Source organism: Phyllostomus discolor, chromosome X, assembly GCF_004126475.2.
Source record: "Phyllostomus discolor isolate MPI-MPIP mPhyDis1 chromosome X, mPhyDis1.pri.v3, whole genome shotgun sequence".
NCBI lineage: Eukaryota > Metazoa > Chordata > Mammalia > Chiroptera > Phyllostomidae > Phyllostomus > Phyllostomus discolor.
This window is the reverse complement of record NC_050198.1, coordinates 71,410,376-71,416,725: the sequence shown is the minus strand read 5'-3', so window position 1 is coordinate 71,416,725 and position 6,350 is coordinate 71,410,376. Positions and strand designations below refer to the sequence as shown.

The following is a 6,350-nucleotide window of genomic DNA, read 5'->3' as shown; positions in this document are numbered from 1 at the left end:
CTTAATTGTGGTTATTACACTATACATTTTTTTGTTTTTGTTTTTTTTAATATATTTTATTGATTATGCTATTACAGTTGTCCCATTTCCCCCTTCACTCCCCTCCACCCTGTGCCCCCTCTCCCACCCACCTTCCCCCCTTTAGTCCATGTCCATATGTCATACTTATGAGTTCTTTAGCTTCTACATTTCCCGTACTATTCTTGCCCTCCCCCTATCTATTTTCAACCTACATTCTATGCTACTTATTCTCTATACCTTTTCCCCCTCTCTCCTCCTCCCACCCCTACTGCTAGCCCCCCCTTGTGCCCTCTATTTCTGTGGTTCTGTTCCTATTCTAGTTGTTTACTTAGTTTCTTTTGGTTTTGCTTTAGGTGTGGTTGTTAATAATTGTGAGTTTGCTGTCCTTTTACTATACATGTCTTTTCTTTATCTTGTTTTCTTAGATAAGTCCCTTTAGCATTTCATAAAATAAGGGCTTGGTGATGATGAACTCCTTTAACTTGACCTTATCTGAAAAGCACTTTATCTTCTCTTCCATTCTAAATGAGAGCTTTGCTGGATAGAGCAATCTGGGATGTAGGTCCTTGTCTTTTATGACTTGGAATATTTCTTTCCAGCCCCTTTTTGCCTGTAAGGTCTCTTTGGAGAAATCAGCTGACAGTCTGATGGGAACTCCTTTGTAGGTGACTGTCCCCTTACCTCTTGCTGCTTCTAGGATTCTCTCCTTCGTTTTTACCTTGGCTAATGTAATGATGATGTGCCTTGGTGTGTTTCTTCTTGGGTCCAACTTCTTTGGGGCTCTCTGAGCTTCTTGGATTTCTTGGAAGACTGTTCCCTTTGCCAGTTTGGGGAAGTTCTCCTTTATTATTTGTTCAAATAACTTTTCCACTTGTTGGTCTTCCCCTTCTGGTACCCCTATAATTCGGATGTTGGAACATTTAAAGGTGTCCTCGATGGTCTTAAGCTTTTCTTCGATTTTTTGAATTCTTATTTCATCATGCTCTCCTGCTTGGTTGATTCTATCTTCCTTCTGGTCCACTGTGTTGTTTTGAGACTCAGATTCCTTCCTTTCACAATTGGCTCTCCTCCGTGTGTCTTCCTGCATCCCTTTTATGGTAATTTGCATTTTTTCATGTAATTTGGATCCAAAATCCACCAGTTCCATGAGCTTCCTGATCACCAGTGTTTTGAACTGTGCATCTGATAGATTGGCTATTTCTTGGTCACTCAAAAGGATGAGTCCTGGGGGTCTGATCTGTTCTGCTGGAAATATGTCTTACGTCTTTCCCTGTCTCTCCTATTATTTTACTTATTTATTTATTTTTTCTCCGGTCTGGTCGCTCTTGTTACGGTGGGGGGCGGAGCCTTAGGTGTTCACCGGTGCTGGGCGCCCCAGTCGCTAGCTTGTGACGTTATATGTGGGGGCAGGGGCGGGAGCGGGGACAGGAGGGATCAATGGCGACCCTTCCATTCTCCTGGAGTCAGACACTTCCCTGGGCTTCTGGGCCGTGAGCTCTGCCCTGGTCCCCAGTCGCTGCCCCACTGATTCCCCCAGCCGCTGCTTGCGTACTCAGGGATCACCGCTACACCACTGCGCTCTTGCGTCCCGGATTGCTGTCGCGCCGATTTTGCGCCAAATTTCCCCCGACCTACGCGCGCCTGCGACCCGCGCCAGCCCCGCGCCCGCTCGCTTGGCTCGTAGTCCCCTACCAGTCTGGATGTACGGGTCTACTTCAACTTCTAGTCTGTCCGACTTCCATTTAGATAAATCCTCTGATAGTTTTGATATTATGGCTGCAAATCATTGTTGTAAATTATTGTGGTTCTGTTCTTGGTTGTGCGAGGCGGTACGGTGCGCCCACCTATTCCTCCATCTTGCTGGAAGTCCCAAAACTTTTTTCTACACTATACATTTGTCCAAACTTGCAAGTGCACACCAAAAAATCAATTTTACTATTTATAAATTTAAATTTTTTTAATATTTTAAGGGTGACCAAATTAGAAGCAAAATGTGTAACAGCCAAACCAGTAAAGGGAGAAATGTGGTCAATCCAATAGAGTCAGAGAAAGGGGGCAGGAAAATAAGTTTAGAAAAAACAAAATACAAAGTTCAAAATAATATGGTTGAGATAGTTCTAGTATAACTTAACTGAAAGTCCCCATTAACAATGGAAATGACAGTCCAGACTGGGAGAAGGTATTCATAGTGCAGATAACCAACACAAGATTAATATTCAGAAAATGTAAATAACTTTTATAAGTTACTGACCTCAAACAAATATTTCTGCAGCAAAAATGGATTTATTCAGGAACAAATAATTGCAATTTGGGACGTAAGGTCTAATAGTGAACAACACACAAGTCCAGAGAAATAGGAGAGGAAGGCTCTTTTTTGGACTTGGTAGGAGCTGTTGCAAATGAAGACTGTCCATTGCAGGAAAGTGAAAGTTCAGAATATAGTGAAGTGACTTCATTGGCTGAGTTATGGCAGTCTCCCTTTGGCTGACCTGTTACTGAGCAAAGGGAAATCTTTTCTTGCTCATGTTGAGGTAGTCAAGTAGTATCTCTTCCTGTGAGAGATACAAGGGATGTCTCTTCCTGTTGGGGTCAGTAGTGTGCGAGTGACATATGGGTGAGAGTTCTCTCTTCTAGCCTCCTGGCACCATTTTAAGTGAGGTTCTCTCATTAATTTTTACAAAGTCAGTAAGAAAAATAGGCAACTCAAAAATTAGCAAGTAATATGAACTGGCAAATCACAGAAGAGGAAACCTAAATGGCTAGAATCCAAAGGCTTCATATGGTATATTTCTGTAACAGAGGATGCAAAATAAAACAATAAGGTATTATTTAGTATGCATCAGATTGACCAAGATAAATAGAAAAGTCATAGCACTAGATGATGGTGGTGATAAGCAATGTCAACTCATCCATGGTGAGGCTGTAAATTGACACAAGTACTTTGAAAAGCAATATGGTGATGTTTTGTAATGTCAAAGGTGTCCATATTGCCCTGGCTCGTATGGCTCAGTGGACTAGCACAGGCCTGCAAACCAAAGGGTCACTGGTTTGATTCCCAGTCAGGGCACATGCCTGGATTGAGGGCCAGGTCCTTGGTAGGGGGCATGAAAGGGGCAACCGCACATTGATGTTTCTCTCCCTCTCTTTCTCTGTCCCTTCCACTCTCTAAAAATAAATAATCTTTTTTTTTTTAAAAAAATGTGTCCAAGTTGGTCCAAAGATTGTGGGTTATAGCCAAGCTGATTTAAAAAAAAGGTGTCCATATCTTATTTGAGCAACTCTATTCTTAGATATATATCCTAGAGAAATTGTCTCACTGTGTGCAAAGAGAAATATACAAGAATGTTTATTCCTATAACATCAGGCATTAGTAAAAAAAAGTTGAAACAGTTAAAAATGCATGAATTAGTACTATATCAACACATATAAATCTCTAAATCAATGATAAGTGAAAATGTAAAGCACAAGCTGATCCACATCCAGTATGATACCATTTTTGTAAGTTTTAAATAATTTATTAAAATTATTTTTAAAAAAGATTTTATTTACTTTTAGAAAGAGGGTTAAGGGAAGAAGTATAGGAGGGAGTATGAGAGGGAGAGAAACATTGTGTGGTTGCCACTTGCACACCCCCTACTGAAGACCCGGTCCACAACGCAGGCATATGCCTTGACTGGGAATTGAACCAGAGACCTTTCAGCTCTCAGGCTGGTGCCCAATCCATTGAGCCACACCAGCCAAAGCCTTTAAATTTTTTTTTTAATGTAAACAATATAATGTTAAAGGGGCACATGAATGAATATATATATCCATTTGATATAGTTAAATTTAAAAGTTGTTTTAAAATCATAAACACTACATTCAGGATAGTGGTAATCTCTGAAGGAAGAGGGAGAATAAGGTCAAGAGAGGGGGACATGGAACTTGAATTCTATCTGCAGTATTTTATGAAAATGTGCAAAAATTATGATAAAGGAATTCTACACTCATCCTGGAAAAACTCTTGCTCCATGTACATGAGAAGACTTGTCCATGAACATTCATAGCAGCAGTTTTCAACCAAATTTGTTAAGTAGACTATTTGAATTTTCTATATATTACTAATTTTCAGTTTAATTTTAACCTCTCAATAATTGAGAAAATGCCTTACAATCTCCCACCTTTTATCATTGTGCAGTGACCCTCTCAAACACTAACAATGCATTTTAAATTCTATTTTGTCTTATGTTGATATAACCACACTGGTTTTTGGTTAGTATTTGCTTGGTATAATTCTTGATTGCTTGGTTTTCAGAAATATGTATTCTTATATTTTAGGTGTGTCTCTTCCATGCTAGCTGGATTTTCATTTTTTCTCCATAATCTGACTAATATGTCTTTTACTTGGCAAGTTAAGTACATTTGCATTTATTGTGGTTATATTTATTTGTATTTGTTTCTGACATCTTACTAGTTGTTCTGTATCTGTTCCAATTTTCTTTGTTTTTTCTCCTTTCTCAACTTAAAAAATTGAAATTTTTTGTTTTTTATTCCAATTTCTCCACTAATTATTTGTAAATTATATATTCAGTTTCTACTCTTTTACTGATTACCTTTGATATGTTAGCATATATGTTTAACAAAGTTGAAAATCAATATCTAAATTCTCCCAATTAATATAAGGATGTTCAAACACGTTCATTCTGATCAGGTGAACGTGTTTCTCCCAACTTACACATTATTATTGTCCAATATTTTAATTTTGCCCTCTTTTTAAAATATAAATATGTCAAATTAGAACATTAGTGTTTGCTCAGACACCACCTTCTCAATGAGGCTTACCATAGTCACTCTATTTAAAATATTAACCTGTGCCCTGACCAGTGTGTGTGGGGCTCAGTTGGTTGGGCCTCATCCCCCAAAAGCAAAAGGTTGCTGGTTCAATGCCAGTTTGGGGGACATGCCTGGGTTGCGGGTTTGGTTCCTGGTTGGGGTACATACAAGAGGAAACCGATTGATGTTTCTCTCACTCATTGATGTTTCTCTCCCTGTCTTCCTCCCTTCCCCTCTCTCTAAAAATAAAAAAATAAACATTTAAAATAAATAAATAAATAAAATACTAACTTGCTTGCCAACCCCATGACATATACACTCCTGATTCCTCACTTGCCCTGCTCTTCTTTTTCCTTTTTCACATATAACATGTTACCTTTTAGCATACTATGCAATCTGCTTTTTTATATGGAGCTTAAGCTCCATTAGGGCAGATACCTTTGTTTTCTTGATTGATGTATCTCAAAACACTTAGAGCAATGTCCAGCCATCATAGGTACATTTAGTTTCCTGTGGCTGCTGTAACAAATTACCACAAATTTAGTAACTTAAAGCTGCAGGAATGTTCTCACAGTTCTACAAGCCACAAGTCAGAAATCAACTTCACGGGGCTGAAATCAATATGTTGGCAAGGCCACATTCCCTGCGGGGGTGCCCAACCTGTGGTCGATGGGCCTCATGCAGCCCAGGATGGCTGTGAATGTAGCCCAAAACAAAATCATAAATTTACTTAAAACATGAGATATTTTTGTGATTATGTATCACAATGTATTTACACTTGATCTTAGCCAAAAGGCCGAGAAGCGATATCACAATATATTTAATGTGGCCCAAGACAACTCTCCTTTTTCAAGTGTGGTCAGAGATGCTGAAAGGTTGGACACTCCTGCAGAAGCTCTAGGTGAGAATTAGTTCCCTGGTCTTTTCCAATATCTAGAGCTGTGTTTCTTGCATTTCTTGGCTCCTGTCTCCTTCCTTCATCTCTAAAGCCAGCAATGTAGCATCTTCTCTCTCTGAGTCTGCTTTCCATCACATGGTTTTCCTCTCTTCTGTCTGTAATCTCTCTCTGCCTCTCTCCTATAAGGACACTTGTGATGACATTTTGGGCCCACCCAAATAATTTAAGATACTTCATCTCAAAATCCTGAATCACATGTTCAACCCCTCCTTCTTTTTTAAAAATAAAATGACATTTTACTGGCTTCAAGGATTAGGACCTGGTATCTTTAGGTGGATATTTGTCAGCCTACTACAGCAAATGCTAAATACATGCTGACTAAAGGAACAAATTATTTTATACAAGATCTAGATTAATTTACATATTTGCCAATTTTTCCTCATTATTCCTTTTGGCATATCAGAACTTCTCTCTCAGTTAATTTACTTTCTTTCTCAAGTACATCTCTTAGAAATTTACTTGGTGTAGGTCTATTGGTATAAATTTGTTTCCATTAACTGAGCATGTTTTTGTTTTAACTCTGTCTGTCTTAAAATATTTTTTTAGTCACACAATTCTT

The 6,350-nt window shown here is 38.7% G+C and overlaps 1 pseudogene; it reads right to left on the bottom strand.

Annotated features, from left to right (window-relative positions):
• Nucleotides 1-5,479: 5,479 nt before the first annotated feature.
• LOC114505929 lies at nucleotides 5,480-5,641 on the bottom strand (annotated as a pseudogene).
• Nucleotides 5,642-6,350: the final 709 nt, after the last annotated feature.